Source organism: Lissotriton vulgaris, chromosome 1_1 (genome assembly GCF_964263255.1).
Source record: "Lissotriton vulgaris chromosome 1_1, aLisVul1.2, whole genome shotgun sequence".
Classification (NCBI taxonomy): domain Eukaryota; kingdom Metazoa; phylum Chordata; class Amphibia; order Caudata; family Salamandridae; genus Lissotriton; species Lissotriton vulgaris.
Window position 1 is genome coordinate 159,697,836 of NC_141685.1, and position 17,450 is coordinate 159,715,285.

Genomic DNA, 17,450 nt, shown 5'->3' on the forward strand with positions numbered 1-17,450 from the left:
GGGGGGGGGCATGAGAATGAGCGACCAAGAGCAATGCTGGTTTTCCTAGGTAATTTTTTAGCAAGACAGGAAATAATTGATAAGGCTAGGCCTGATTCTAGAAAGACAGCTGACGGTAATACTTTTTTCTCTAGGCCAGATTTCTGCCATGTTACCGTGGAAAGAAGGTGGAAGTTAAGACAGATGATAGGTCCCTTCCAAAAACAAGGTGCGGAAGCTTATTTGTTGTTTCCTTCAAGGTTGAAAGTAATTAGGAAAGGTTATACCAGAATGTTTACGTCTGAGATAAAAGCAGCGGAATATCTAGCAGAAATCACGGAACTTGATAAAGGAAAGGAGAGTAGAACCAGAACCCCACCAAGAACCCCTGTAAGAAGCCCACCAAAGACCTCGTAAGATGGTAATATTAAACAAAATGCATATAGCAATGTCCAACAGAGGTGAGAACAGGATAGGAGAGAGTAGCGATTCTGCAGACTACAGGGGCTACACATAGGCCAGGATTGGCCTATTTGCCTGTAGCAAGGGGGGGGGGGCTCTTAAAGGGAGGGGGGCAGCGGGGGTGGGGGGAGGGTGGTGGGGGGGGAAACAAGCACGTAGATTTTGGGCACAAACATGGTGAAGGTAAAAGAGTTAAAAAAGATGTATGGAGCAAGTTATATAATAGAATAGCAAGAAAAAATATGGGGAAGAAAACAAAGAAAATCACTAAATGTTGCCGGTATAGGTGTATACAGGAAGTAGGAAAAACTATGAAATATAATGACCTGTAGAATAGTTTCAATAAATATTTGTGGACTTAATGAGCTAAATAAGAGGTTAAAAACTGCTTCTTTGTTAAAATCGCTAAAACCTGATCTAGTGTGCCTTCAGGAAACACACATCGAAGGTACCAAGGCTTATTTATTGGATCAACTTGGCTTTAATGTTTTAACAAAAACTAATCAGAATACAAAGACGAGAGGGGTGGCGATCCTGGGCAAGAGACAGGATACACTGGTCAAGAGGAAGTTAGAGGATCAGTGGGGCAGATGGGTTATAGCAGAATTAATGTTTAGGGGAGAAACTATCACGCTTGTTTCGGTCTATGGATCTACAGGAGATGATCCAGATATGTTTCAATTCTTAGACACGGAACTTGCGCAATGGCCGGAGCCCATAATTTTTTGCGGTGATCTGAATATTCATGACGCAGATAGTCGTTTTTTAGATCCTGGTAGGAAATATATGGGGAGAAAAAGAAGAACTTACAGAGCCTTAGCAAATATGGCAAGGAATAACTCGCTAGAAGATCCGTGGTTAAATTGTCATCCGAACCTAGATGGGAGTACTTTCTTTTCAGCTCCTCATCAGACACTGGTCAGGTTGGATTATTTTTTAATCACGAGAGGTCTGATAGATAGAGCAAGAATAGAAAGAGAACCAAGGATCATATCAGATCACAGCCCGTTAGTGTTAACCGTAATAATTGGGCAAAGGAGAAATAAAGAACTGAGACAATGGACTTTTGACAGAACGCTGCTCCAGGATCAATCTTACAGGGAGAGAATGAGTAAATGGCTTAAGGAATTTTGGGAGATTAATAGAGGTACTTCAACACCAGGGATTGTGTGGGATGCTTTTAAAGCCGGAATAAGAGGAGAAACCCTGAGCTATGTTATCAGTGCTCAAAGAATGGAGAAGGAAAAAGCGGAGAAAGATAACAAATTAATTAGACAGGCAGAGGAAGAACTTATGATGGCTATACATATACATTCTCCAATTGAGCAGATATTATTGAAGATAGTTGCCCTCAAAGCTGAAGTTATGGATGGGATGGCAAAAAAGACCGTTGAGAAATATATAGTAAATAAAGAAAAGGCGTATGAGCTTAGCGAAAGAGTTGGTCACATATTGGCGGTACGAGCTAGGCAAAGAGATGGGATGGCTGATATCAAAGAAATCAAAAACTGTCAGGGAACTAAGGTTAAGGATGCAGAACAGATTAGAGAGGTTTTTAGACAGTTTTACACGGAGCTTTATACATCAGATGGGTATGAAAGAGAGGAGGATATAAGGGCATATTTGAGTGGGATAGAGCCCTCAGTGCTGGTAGAGGCAGACAGAAAAGGGTTGGAAGAGAAATTTCAGGTGGATGAACTGATTGAGGCTTTGAGGGAGCTACCGTCTGGGAAGGCTGCTGGTCCGGACCAGATTCCGATAGAATTTTATAAAGTCTTCCAATCCTCCTTACTAGCAGAAATGTTTAATGTGATGCTGCTAGCGCAAATGGGTGAGTCTGCTCCACAATCCTGGGGAGGCGCAGATATTATTGTTATTCCAAAAAAGGGCAAACCTGCAGATGCCCCGGGCTCCTACCGTCCCATTACTTTAATGAATGCTGATGTTAAGGTGTTCTCCAAAATTCTGGCAAAAAGGCTATCTAGGGTAATCGAATCATTGGTTATCTCTTCTCAGCATGGATTTATTCCAGGTAAGGGAACAACTCAGCATACCAGACAAGTAATCACGGCATTTGATGTAGCAAGCATTCTAGAAGACCCAATGGCAGCGGTGTTTCTTGACGCCGAAAAAACGTTCGATAGGGTCTCTTGGAGATATTTATGGGATGTTTTGAGTTGGCACGGTATAGGACCAGGATTTATAAAGGCCTTGCAGACATTATATATAAACCCGACGGCCAAGATAAGAATCAATAGAGGTTTATTCGGCAGCAGTTAATATCCCGAGAGGTACAAGGCAGGGCTGTCCCTCTTCTCCCCTGCTCTTTGCTCTATATCTTGACCCCTATATACGAAAGTTGGAAAGTAATGAGCAGATTCCACCGTTAGTTCTCAATGGTTGTAGACTTAAATCATTAGCTTACGCGGACGACGACGCCATCCTGACCGCAGAACCTAAAGTTGCCATTAGGGCAATTGAAGATGAAGCTGAGAGGTTTGGTCAGTTTTCAGGATACAGTTTGAACATTACTAAAACTCAGATTGTCAAAAATCAGTGGGTAATTTGTAATGATGTTAGAGTGACGGATATGGCAACTTATTTAGGGGTACAAATTACAGCAGAAATAGGTAAGATTGTGGAAAAGAACATGGATCCCTTGATAGCTCAAGTTAAAAAAGATCTGGAAAAAATGAACAATTTGCACCTGACATTAGTTGGCTGCACAAACATTATCAAAATGATGATTTTACCCAAATTTTTGTATGTGTTCAGGGCTGTACCTTTGTTGATTGAAGCCAGCTGGTTTAATGGTATAGAGGCTATATGTAACAGGTTTATATGGGCACATGGTAAGACCCGGAGGGCCTATAGCTATATGACACTTCCTAGAGAAAAAGGGGGTTGGGGTGCACCAGATTTCCGTTTATATTATATGGCTACTGTTCTGCAGTATATTCAAGGTCTTATTGGAGGCAATACTGATGATGTAAGAATGCATAAGATGTCCACAGAGGTTTATGCTGTCGCACTAGGGGTAAATGCTCACAATTGTTTTTTAAAATGTACAGATTATAGTTACTTTAAGAGAACTAGGTTTAAAACTGTCAAGGCGGCAGTCACGGTGTGGAATGCATTCTTAAAGAAAGTCAAGATGGGGAGGTACAACAGGTATGTCTCATTGATCAACAATAGGTCACTCCCAGAGGAAATTTTTGCAGATCATACAATGGCAGAGTGGGCTTTAAGGGGAATCACGCAAATAGGCGATCTATTCTCACAGGATGGTTTTAAGCAATTCTCAGAGCTAAGAGACGCATATGGCATACATAATAGGGGATTTTTCAAATACTTGCAGATTAGAAGTTTTTTTAAAAACAAAGTGGGAGGCCCAGCAGGCTTTAATAAAATAGAAATAATGGAGAAAATAAAGCTGATGGGTGATTGCTCTATTAAGTCCTTTTACGCAACACTGATGAAAGAAAAGCAAGATGACTTAGATAAATTTAGTAAGAAATGGGCGGACAAATTAGGAGGTGAAAGTAATTTGTTTTATGATTCTCTGAATTTAGGATGTACAATATTATGTGCTGCCCCGCTGCAGTCTCAGCATTACAAAACACTATATTTTTTGTACTTCACGCCTGCAAGGATTGCAAAATAGGGGGGGAATACAGGAATTAACTGTCCCAGATGCAATGCGTTGGAAGCAGACAGAGTACATATTTTCGCAACATGTCCCCAATTACAAACATTGATTAATGAGATTGAGGGGTTTTTGGCAAGATCATTGGGTATTGTGATATCTCTTACACCAGCCTGGATTATGTTAGGTGTGACTGAAGGGGAACAGGATCAATATGCTGAATTTCTGTTTGTAATAATGGCTGTCTACAGACTAACAATAGCTAGGGCTTGGCTAGATAAAAACCCTCCGAAATTGCAATGCTGGTTGGCAAATACCCTGTATGCATACAACATAGAGGAAAAAATTTATGCTCGAAAAGGGAGGAGTGGAAGACGACTGGGGAGAAGAATTTGGGAGCCACTATGTAAATGGAAAGAGTTGCAAAGAAAGGACAACTAGGTGTGGGGGTGGGAAGATGTTGTATCTACTGTTATTATTTTTATCAGACTTCCCTGTATTTGCTTTCTTTCCTTTTTTTTAGTTGAATGTATTATTGGTATGGCAGTACTCAAGGATGGAGTTTAAATATTATAATTTAAAAAGTATTGTAATGGATAAATTGTATTATGTGCAAGGCTCAATGTGCTCTGTTATGGTGAAGAAAAATAAAAAATGTAAAAAAATATATATATATATATATAATCGGAAACATTTTGGGCCACAATGTTTCCTCCTTTATCCATGGATTTGATTATTATTGTAGGATCGTTTTTGAGTTCTGTGATTGCCTGATATTCTTTTGGCGAGAGGTTCCACGTTTTTTTATTGTTGTTATTATTCCAATCCATTTTCTTATTAGCGATGGATCTGCTTGACATCTTGGTAACTTCTTCTACCATTATTTCATGGAATAGGTCAATTTTATTCCTGGGTGGCATCTGTGGACAGAACCTGGACTGTTTTCTTAGTCCACTTTCACCTGCTATGTTTGTTGTCAGTCCAATAGTGTTACAGAAGTCAATATCTGATGTGAACGAATCTTGACTTGTCTCTATGTTTGATGATTCATCCTCTCTCAAAGATGTTAATGCTCTGAGTGCTGGTAGATCTTTTTGGGCAATTAAGGATGGATTTGTTTCTTGTGATTGACAGGCATTAGGTTGAGGTTTCTTCTCTGCAAAGTATTTTTTAAGTTTCATTTTCCTACAAAACTTGTAGAGATTATTCCGTACATTGAGGATATCCATATTCTTGTTGGGGCGGTAGGATAGTCCTCGATTCAATTGTTTGATATGAACGTCCGTTAGTTGTTTGTCGGATATGTTCAGGACCACATTTTTATCTTGATTTATTCCGCTTTTTTTAAGGATTATTTTTGCTTTTCTTTTCCTCTCTTTGGTTTTGCTCCTTCTTCTGGTTGTGGTTGTCCTCTCCCCCACGTGTTGATTCTGCCTCTTCCTCTTTGTTGCGTTATCATTTGCGCCAATTGTATCTCCCCGCGAAAATCCAGTGGAGTTTATACTGTGTCCTCATCAGCTGAGCTGATTTCTGAACTGTCTATTGTATCGGTATTTACTGTTCCAGCACACTTGTCTATCACAACTCTACTTCTTAGAGTGTCGTACTTGCGGGCAAACATGTATATGCACCAGTTTGCATAATCCATCCGGTCCCTCGTGAATTTGTTTGCTTTTTGTTTCTCTACGTTCGTCTCATGTTTGTTGAATTTTTTCTGCATAATTTCAATTAATTCCTTCTTTTCTTAAGATACCGGGATTTTCGCTAACTCTTGTTCCAGTGATTGGATTATGCTCATAATTTTCTCCAATTTCCTCTCAGCGTGTATGATTAATGTCCTCATGAGTTTAAATGAACACTCATTGGTGTCCTGTAGCCATAATTTTATCAAATCCGGGTCTAGATCGTTCAATGTGAGCATGATGAGTATCTGTAGCCCTCTAGGGACTCTTTTAAACTCTATATATTTTTCTAATGTTGTTTTTTCCCACCATTTGTTCATTTCCAAGATCCGGTTTTGTTGTAATTCTCTTAGGACATTTACTATTGTTCTATTATCTTTTTCTTTTTCTTTTCCTCCTGCTGTTCCTCTTGTATTTGTGCTAGTTGAGGGAGTTGTTTCATCATCATTGAGTAGTTCACTCGCCCTTAGTCGGCGATTACTGGTTTTATCTGCCATCTATGTAAATGAGGGTATAATTTTCACAGTTTCTTGTCTGTAATTGCTTTGGTGTTTTATTTGTTTTATTTCAGGATTCTGTCGTCTGCTCCCAGATTAGTTCAGAATCCCATTGACCTGCTGTTCCTCTTACTCCCCACGTTCGAGGAATCACGATATACCATACTGTTTCTTTAATGCGCAATCCCTCTCATTTAGCTTCTTCCGGGATTCTTGCAGAGACAGTTTTTGCCTGTAATTTAGGAGTCGAGAACACAATGTGTTGTCTCGTATCATTCGTCTTTTGGAAAGCGTCTTATTTTTCTCCATAATTTCAATTAATTCCTTATTGTCTTAAGATACTGGGATTTTCGCTAACTCTTGTTCCAGTGATGGGATTATGCTCATAATGGTCTCCAATTTCCTCTCAGCGTGTATGATTAATGTCCTCATGAGTTTAAATGAACACGTATTGGTGTCCTGTAGCCATAATTTTATCAAATCCGGGTCTAGATCGTTCAATGTGAGCATGATGAGTATCTGTAGCCCTCTAGGGACGCTTTTAAACTCTATATATTTTTCTAATGTCGTTTTTTCCCACCATTTGTTAATTTCCAAGATCCGGTTTTGTTGTAATTCTCTTAGGACATTTACTATTGTTCTGTTATCTTTTTCTTTTCATTTTCCTCCTGCTGTTCTTCTTGTATTTGTGCTAGTTGAGGGAGTTGTTTCATCATCATTGAGTAGTTCACTCGCCCTTAGTTGGCGATTCCTGGTTTTATCTGCCATCTATGTAAATGAGGGTATATTTTCACAGTTTCCTGTCTGTAATTGCTTTGGTGTTTTATTTGTTTTATTTCAGGATTCTGTCGTCTGCTCCCAGATTAGTTCAGAATCCCATTGACCTGCTGTTCCTCTTACTCCCCACGTTCGAGGAATCACGATATACCATACTGTTTCTTTAATGCTCAATCCCTCTCATTTAGCTTCTTCCGGGTTTCTTGCAGAGACAGTTTTTGCCTGTAATTTAGGAGTCGAGAACGCAATGTGTTGTCTTGTATCATTCGTCTTTTGGAAAGTGTCTTATTTTCTTTGCCCCTTTCCCGATGACACAATGCTCGGCTACTCTTCCCGGCGGTTTGTGATCGAGTAGGCAGCCGCGGGCCCCCGCTCCTCATACGCTGCTTCTGCCGCGCTACTGAGTTGCACAGACACCACCCACCCCTCGCCTCGCTCACTCACCGCCGGGTCTTTGCCGCTCAGACTCCAGGCATCCGTTTTCTCTAGTTTGTTCGGATGCGTTTAAACACATCAGATGATAGAGGCGTCAATCATCTTGTTCCGATTCTTCAAATGACTGGAATTGTTCCCAGATCGCCTCGCCTCCTTCGTGAGTGCCTGTGATGTCCGTCCCAGTCCATGCACCATAGATTCCTTTGATACCTCTCGCCACTTTTCTTTTCCCAGCGGAAGTCATGGCACGACAGCAGGTAGGTAATCTAAATTATTTTATTTTTAAAGCACCATGTGCAAAAACGTGCAGGAATAGGACGGCCTACGCGTTTCGACTACAATTAGCCTTCAACTGGACCATAGAGTCCCAGGCATCTAGTACATTTATAAAAAGTGATCAGAGGTAGTACCCTTCTTTGTGTTCATTAAACACTAGACATTTACATTACATTTACAAACTATGGCTCAATACAATCGCCATTTTGTTTTTCTTTAATTCCTGTGAAGTACTCGTAAAGTGCTGCGTGCGAGAGGATGATATCATTTCCTCATTCATGGCAGTAAGTTATTCTGTCAAAACAATTATTTACAATCTATAAATAATGCATTCTACAAGGCCTTATAGAGTTGTCTCTAATAATAATAAGTCATAAATTATGTATATATACACATATATATACATTTCACTTCCTTCGATAAACCGGGACACTCGGACTGCGGTGCAAGTTCAGGGTCAAAGGCTCCCTGTCCAATGTGTAGCATTTCACCACACGCTCCAAAACGTAGCGTGAATGCACTCGGAAAACCAGCAGTAATCACCGTACGATTAAACCATCCAACAAAAGTTCGTAGGTATTCAATTTATTTCCAGCATGGAAGTACAGTGCATGGAACCAAACCCCCAACGCGTTTCAGCGATCACTCGCCTTGGTCACGGGTGAATAGTGTTTGAACATCAAACAATTAAATAAAGTTTTCAAAAACCACTTCCTTGTGTAAACATAAACAAAGGACCACCGTGCACAAAATAAACATAGCGGCCATCTTGACATGGTATATCTGTAGCATGCCAAAAGTGAATGCATATAATGATATTCTAACCAAGCATAACATGATAATAGCAAAAAATAAAGTGCTAATAAAGATTCCATTGCATTGCGCCTTAGCGGCATCTCTGATAGATCAACAGCACCATTTTAAGTACTTATAATGTATACCAATCCCCAGTGGGAAAAATTACAAGATGCTGCTATCATAAATAACAGAAATTATCAAGTAGAAAATCTCAAGCAAAAAGATATTAAGCTCAAAAATGTCATTGAATCCCAAGTGGGATTTTGCATCTTCTGCATAATCAATCTCCATGTAGCGAAGTTACCTGTTGGAAAAACAAGAATGTCTAAATCAGTTCAGGCTACTATCACAGTTAAGACGGCCTAAAACATTTAACTGTAAAGTGCAAAACAAGTAAAATGATTAATCAAAGGGAATTAAAAACAAAAGAACCACTGCTAGGAGCCTAAGAGGACAACCATCAAACATATGCATGTATACAGTCAGTTAACACAACACAGGTTATTCTCCCAAATGCCATTTCAATTCTTCCTCAGAATTCAACCCTCCTGGAATAAGTGTGTCTAATTCAAGAATATATTTACTTTCCAGTTGCCGCAGCCTACGTATTCTGTCCCCCCCTCTCTTCATGGGTGGGATCTTGTCAATCACAAAGAATTTTAATAAATTGCGATTGCTTCTATGATGTTCTTCGAAGTGGCGAGCTACTGGCGAATTCTGATCTTTGTTTTCAATTGCCCTCATGTGTTCTAGAATACGTTTTTTTGCAGGGAACATTGTGCTCCACACATATTTCTTAGCACAAGGGCACACCAGAATATATACCACATAGTCCGAGAGGCAGGTTAAGTGCTGTGTAATGATTTTTTCTCTATCCTCTATTGGATACTAAACTGTCTTAACGTTGTTACTAAATCTACACGCTTTGCACTTCATGCATGTAAAAAAGCCCTGTATCTCAATGGACTTCCTTTGTTTGGTGTTAACCTCACTTTTACTCAGTTTATAGGGAATCAGCTTTCCGATAAGTAATACTGGGATTACTGCCTACCACCTCAGTTAATGTGGATTCAGTTTGTAACACATTCCAATGTTTTTTGAGGCTGTTCTGTACCTGCCATGATCTTGCATGGTATGTGGAGATAAACCTAATCACCTCCTGTCCCACGGGTTTGTTCTCATTTGGGACTAACAAAGACTCATGGGTGATCTTGCTCGCTTTTACAAAGGCTTCCTCTATTACCTGTGGGTTATACCCACGTTCTCTGAAGCGTTGTTTCATACACTCCCCCTCAATTACAAAACCTTCATCCTTGCTGCAGTTCCTCCGAGCCCGGAGGAACTCGCCAAAGGGAATACTGCGTATAAGGGATTTCGGGTGACTGCTCTCAGCATGAAGCAAGGTGTTACCTGCCGTGGCTTTCCGAAACAGTTTTGTCACAAGTCTGTCATCTGCAACCTCCACTTTCAAGTCTAGAAATTCCATAAAGCAATTACTGATTTTTCCTTCCAGACTGAGGTTAAGATCATTACAGTTAAGCTCACTGATAAAGTCTTCTGCCAATGATTTGGGACCATCCCAGATGATAAATAGGTCATCAATATATCACAGCCAGGTTTTCACGTAGCTGCGATATAGTACACTAGTTTCAGCCACCCGTTGCTCCCAGTCTGCCATGAATAGATTTGCAAAACTGGGAGCAAAACAAGTTCCCATCGCAGTCCCTTGTCGTTGTCTATAATAGACTTCATTAAAGATGAAAAAATTGTTTTCGAGACAAAACAACATCATTTTTAAAATCATTTCAGTGTGGTCTCGAAAGGAAATGGACCGCTTCTTGAGGAACCGACGACAAGCATCAGTGCCATCCATGTGCCTAATAGAGGTGTATAGACTGCATACATCAAGAGAAATAAGAAAATAACTTTCCTGCCACACAAAGTTTTTGATCTTATTAATGAAGTCTCTACTGTCCCTGAGATAGGAGAGTATCCCTTCCACAAAGGGACGCAGAAAAAAGTTGATGTACTTGAACGTGTTTTCTAGAAGGGAACCCATTGAAGAAACAATTGGCCTCCCCGGGGGTTTGTCTGCGTTCTTGTGCAATTTAGGCAAAAGATATAACACCGCCACTTTGGGGTTCCTATTCAGCAAAAACGAATACTCATTCCACTCTAATAAACCCTGTGATTGCCATTCCTTCAACATCTTGTGGTAGGTTGAATTAGTTTTCTCAATCATTTCAATGGACGATATCTCATAGCAGTCTGCACAGTTCAACTGGTGCATCCCCTCCTCAACATAGCTACTCACATCCATAACAACGACATTCCCTCCTTTATCCGACTGACGGATAGCAATAGAGGGATCACTTTCCAAAGATTTTACAGCCAAACGTTCACTTTTACTTAAATTATCACTAGTCCAACCTTTCTTTCTAGCCAACTTTTTCAGGTCACCAATGACTAGAGTTTCAAAAATGTCAATGCCACACATAGGTAGCATGGGGTTAAAGTTTGATTTGGGTTTAAAGTTGTTTGGACAGTTCAAATTTGTGTTAAAACCCAATGACTCCGCAGCAATAGGGCTTTCTGATGGCAGATTCAGTTCCAATTCTTTTAGAGCGATCAGAGCTTCAACCTCCCAAATGGATTCCGGGGCAGGTTGAATAGCGTCAGCTGCTTTACCCACATTCTTTACCTTAAGTTCGTTCCATTTGTGTAGGCGTAATTTGCGAGTAAATTTAAAAAGGTCAATACGCTCTTGAGAATAGGTGAAATTCGAAGTTGGGCAGAAAGAAAGACCGAATTGAAGCACCTCATGTTCCATTTTAGACAGGGAACGAGAAGAAAGATTTACCACGTTTCTTTGGTTCATTTTCCTCTTTTATTTTGACCCCGTGTTTCCACTCCCACTGGGGTAACGTTCCCTTTTCCACCTGCCGCCCCTCCTTGCTTTGCGCTGTATGTGGTGGCTTCTTCTCCAACTTTGCCTCTTCCTCTGCCTCGTCCTCGAAATCCCTTGCTTTTGCCTCTGCCACGATCTATTTGCCAATTTTGTTCCTGTACTGATTGGTTCATTACACGAAACTCCTCCCAAAAATTTATCGGTTTGATAGGGTTGGTCTGTGCTAGTAGACTACCGTCTTCAGAAGCATCACTTTCAACAACTTCTTCTTCAGAAATGCCTTCTGTTTGAACTTTATCCAAGGTAGCTTGTATTCCCTCGCGTTTAACATTATCGTATTTACGACTGAATGTGAAAATACGACCTGACTGGTAGTCGATTTTGTCTCTGAGGAATTTTCTCTCCTTTTTGGCCACAATCTCATCCTCATGTTTGGCAATTCTTTTAGTTATTTCTTCCAATTTTCTGGTCATATTTTCAGGTGTATCTTCCTTAGTTATTTCTTCTTTGAGTTCTGCTATTTCGTTCAACAGTGCTGCCCTATCTTTCCAGGCATGTTTAATTAAAATTGACAGCATCCTATTTGAACAGTCCATCAGGTTCTCTGCCCATTCTTCTGCCAATTCTACATCTGGTTCCTCATAAGATGGAGCTCTTAGAATTCTCAAGCCCCTTGGTACTCTCTTTTCCTCTTGATACTTTTCAAGGGTGATAGCTTCCCACCATTTAGAAACCTCTTTCCTAATCAGTTTCTCCAACTTTGAATATTTTTGTTGCAAAGATGTTGGAAGGCTCGTGTTACCAGACTGAGCTTGTTGCACTGTTGTCTGAATGAACATCGATTGGGCTCTCATCCTCCTACGTGATTCAGTATCATCATCCATGACTGTGATTCAAGGAGTTAACTATATTTAACTCCGCATGCTTATGTATTGGAAATCGTTGCCGAACTGTTTTTTGTTTTGATGGTGTTCACTATCAGGTGTGCTGGAAACCTCCGCTCGACTACACAAGACTGACTGTAAGCTGGCGGTCGTGCAGGAGACAGTTGCGTTACTGCAATAGAGCGCAAAACCAATGTTTATTGTCCGCAATACGTTCCTGGCGTTTAAGTGTGCTTTCAAACCCCGCACGCTTCAGTTGCTTTTGTACTTATGAAGCGGGGTATAATGCGAGCATTCGCACCAATAGCGTAACAAGCAGCAAACACTCACCCACACGGAGACGCCGAAAACCGAGTGAAGCCTCACTCGGGTTCCAAACCTTGCTTAGGCTCGGGGTCACAGGCTTCTGCTTCAGTGCTCGTCGCTTCACTTCCAGCCAACGTATAAACACGGAAAGGCACCTCAGTAAAGCGGTCAACCGGTTCGAATAATTGCATACATTTCACTTCCTTCGATAAACCGGGACACTCGGACTGCGGTGCAAGTTCAGGGTCAAAGGCTCCCTGTCCAATGTGTAGCGTTTCACCACACGCTCCAAAACGTAGCGTGAATGCACTCGGAAAACCAGCAGTAATCACCGTACGATTAAACCATCCAACAAAAGTTCGTAGGTATTCAATTTATTTCCAGCATGGAAGGACAGTGCATGGAACCAAACCCCCAACGCGTTCCAGCGATCACTCCCCTTGGTCACGGGTGAATAGTGTTTGAACATCAAACAATTAAATAAAGTTTTCAAAAACCATTTCCTTGTGTAAACATAAAGAAAGGACCACCGTGCACAAAATAAACATAGCGGCCATCTTGACATGGTATATCTGTAGCATGCCAAAACTGAATGCATATAATGACATTCTAACCAAGCATAACATGATAATAGCAAAAAATAAAGTGCTAATAAAGATTCCATTGCATTGCGCCTTAGCGGCATCTCTGATAGATCAACAGCACCATTTTAAGTACTTATAATGTATACCAATCCCCAGTGGGAAAAATTACAAGATGCTGCTATCATAAATAACAGAAATTATCAAGTAGAAAATCTCAAGCAAAAAGAATCTTAAGCAAAAGATATTCAGCTCAAAAATCTCATTGAATCGCAATTGGGATTTTGCATCTTCTGCATAATCAATCTCCATGTAGCGAAGTTACCTGTTGGAAAAACAAGAATGTCTAAATCAGTTCAGGCTACTATCACAGTTAAGACGGCCTAAAACATTTAACTTTAAAGTGCAAAACAAGTAAAATGATGAATCAATGGGAATTAAAAACAAAAGAACCCCTGCTAGGAGCCTAAGAGGACAACCATCAAACATATGCATGTATACAGTAAGTTAACACAACACGGGTTATTCTCCCAAATGCCATTTCAATTCTTCCTCAGAATTCAACGCTCCTTGAATGCGTGTGTCTAAGTCAAGAATATATTTACTTTCCAGTTGCCGCAGCCTACGTATTCTGTCCCCCCCTCTCTTCATGGGTGGGATCTTGTCAATCACAAAGAATTTTAATGAATTGCAATTGCTTCTATGATGTTCTTTGAAGTGGCGAGCTACTGGGGAATTCTGATCTTTGTTTGCCATTGCCCTCATGTGTTCTAGAATACGTTTTTTTGCAGGGAACATTGTGCTCCCCACATATTTCTTAGCACAAGGGCACACCAGAATATATACCACATAGTCCGAGAGGCAGGTTAAGTGCTGTGTAATGATTTTTTCTCTATCCTCTATTTGATAATAAACTGATTTAACGTTGTTACTAAATCTACACGCTTTGCACTTCATGCATGTAAAAAAGCCCTGTATCTCAATGGACTTCCTTTGTTTGGTGTTAACCTCACTTTTACTCAGTTTATCCTTAAGGGAATCAGCTTTCCGATAAGTAATACTGGGATTACTGCCTACCACCTCAGTTAATGTGGATTCCGTTTGTAACACATTCCAATGTTTTTTGAGGCTGTTCTGTACCTGCCATGATCTTGCATGGTATGTGGAGATAAACCTAATCACCTCCTGTCCCACGGGTTTGTTCTCATTTGGGACTTACAAAGACTCATGGGTGATCTTGCTCGCTTTTACAAAGGCTTCCTCTATTACCTGTGGTTTATACCCACGTTCTCTGAAGCGTTGTTTCATACACTCCCCCTCAATTACAAAATCTTCATCCTTGCTGCAGTTCCTCCGAGCCCGGAGGAACTCGCCAAAGGGAATACTGCGTATAAGGGATTTCGGGTGACTGCTCTCAGCATGAAGCAAGGTGTTACCTGCCGTGGCTTTCCGAAACAGTTTCATCACAAGTCTGTCATCTGCAACCTCCACTTTCAAGTCTAGAAATTCCATAAAGCAATTACTGATTTTCCCTTCCAGATTGAGGTTAAGATCATTACAGTTAAGCTCACGGATAAAGTCTTCTGCCAATGATTTGGGACCATCCCAGATGATAAATAGGTCATCAATATATCGCAGCCAGGTTTTCACGTAGCTGCGATATAGTACACTAGTTTCAGCCACCCGTTGCTCCCAGTCTGCCATGAATAGATTTGCAAAACTGGGAGCAAAACAAGTTCCCATCGCAGTCCCTTGTCGTTGTCTATAATAGACCTCATTAAAGATTAAAAAATAGTTTTCGAGACAAAACAACATCATTTTTAAAATCATTTCAGTGTGGTCTCAAAAGGAAATACACCGCTTCTTGAGGAACCCACGGCAGGCATCAGTGCCATCCATGTGCCTAATAGAGGTGTATAGACTGCATACATCAAGAGAAATAAGAAAATAACTTTCCTGCCACACAAAGTTTTTGATCATATTAATGAAGTCTCTACAGTTCCTGAGATAGGAGGGTATCCCCTCCACAAAGGGAAGCAGAAAAAAGTCGATGTACTTGGACGTGTTTTCTAGAAGGGAACCCATTGAAGAAACAATTGGCCTCCCCGGGGGTTTGTCTGCGTTCTTGTGCAATTTAGGCAAAAGATATAACACTTCCACTTTTGGTTCCTATTCATCAGAAACAAATACTCATTCCACTCTAATAAACCCTGTGATTGCCATTCCTTCAACATCTTGTGGTAGGTTGAATTAGTTTTCTCAATCATTTCAATGGACGATATCTCATAGCAGTCTGCACAGTTCAACTGGCGCGTCCCCTCCTCAACATAGCTACTCACATCCATAACGACATTCCCTCCTTTATCCGACTGACGGATAACAATAGAGGGATCACTTTCCAAAGATTTTACAGCCAAACGTTCACTTTTACTTATATTATCACTAGTCCAACCTTTCTTTCTAGCCAACTTTTTCAGGTCACCAATGACTAGAGTTTCAAAAATGTCAATGCCACACGTAGGTAGCATGGGATTAAAGTTTGATTTGGGTTTAAAGTTGTTTGGACAGTTCAAATTTGTGTTAAAACCCAATGACTCAGCAGCAATAGGGCTTTCTGATGGCAGATTCAGTTCCAATTCTTTTAGAGCGATCAGAGCTTCAACCTCCCAAATGGATTCCGGGGTAGGTTGAATAGCGTCAGCTGCTTTACCCACATTCTTTACCTTAAGTTTGTTCCATTTGTGTAGGCGTAATTTGCGAGTAAATTTAAAAAGGTCAATACGCTCTTGAGAATAGGTGAAATTCGAAGTTGGGCAGAAAGAAAGACCGAATTGAAGCACCTCATGTTCCATTTTGGGCAGGGAACGAGAAGAAAGATTTACCACGTTTCTTTGGTTCATTTTCCTCTTTTCTTTTGACCCCGTGTTTCCACTCCCACTGGGGTAACGTTCCCTTTTCCACCTGCCGCCCCTCCTTACTTGGCGCTGTATGTGGTGGCTTCTTCTCCAACTTTGCCTCTTCCTCTGCCTCGTCCTCAAAATCCCTTGCTTTTGCCTCTGCCACGATATATTTGCCAATTTTGTTGCTGTAATGATTGGTTCATTACACGAAACTCCTCCCAAAAATTTATCGGTTTGATAGGGTTGGTCTGTGCTAGTAGACTACCGTCTTCAGAAGCATCACTTTCAACAACTTCTTCTTCAGAAATGCCTTCTGTTTGAACTTTATCCAAGGTAGCTTGTATTCCCTTGCGTTTAACATTATCGTATTTACGACTGAATGTGAAAATACGACCTGACTGGTAGTCGATTTTGTCTCTGAGGAATTTTCTCTCCTTTTTGGCCACAATCTCATCCTTGTGTTTGGCAATTCTTTTAGTTATTTCTTCCAATTTTCTGGTCATATTTTCAGGTGTATCTTCATTAGTTATTTCTTCTTTGAGTTCTGCTAATTCTTTCAACAGTGCTGCCCTATCTTTCCAGGCATGTTTAATTAAAATTGACAGCATCCTATTTGAACAGTCCATCAGGTTCTCTGCCCATTCTTCTGCCAATTCTACCTCTGGTTCCTCATAAGATGGAGCTATTAGAATTCTCAAGCCCCTTGGTACTCTCCTTTCCTCTTGATACTTTTCAAGGGTGATAGCCTCCCACCATTTAGAAACCTCTTTCCTAATCAGTTTCTCCAACTTTGAATATTTTTGTTGCAAAGATGTTGGAAGGCTCGTGTTACCAGACTGAGCTTGTTGCACTGTTGTCTGAATGAACATCGATTGGGCTCTCATCCTCCTACGTGATTCAGTATCATCATCCATGACTGTGATTCAAGGAGTTAACCATATTTAACTCCGCATGCTTATGTATTGGAAATCGTTGCCGAACTGTTTTTTGTTTTGATGGTGTTCACTATCAGATGTGCTGGAAACCTCCGCTCGACTCCACCAGACTGACTGTAAGCTGACGGTCGTGCAGGAGACAGTTGCGTTACTGCAATAGAGCGCAAAACCAATGTTTATTGTCCACAATACGTTCCTGGCATTTAAGTGTGCTTTCAAACCCCACACGCTTCAGTTGCTTTTGTACTTATGAAGTGGGGGTATAACGCGAGCATTCGCACCAAAAGCGTAACAAGCAGCAAACACTCACCCACACGGAGACGCCGAAAACCGAGTGAAGCCTCACTCGGGTTCCAAACCTTGCTTCGGCTCGGGGTCACAGGC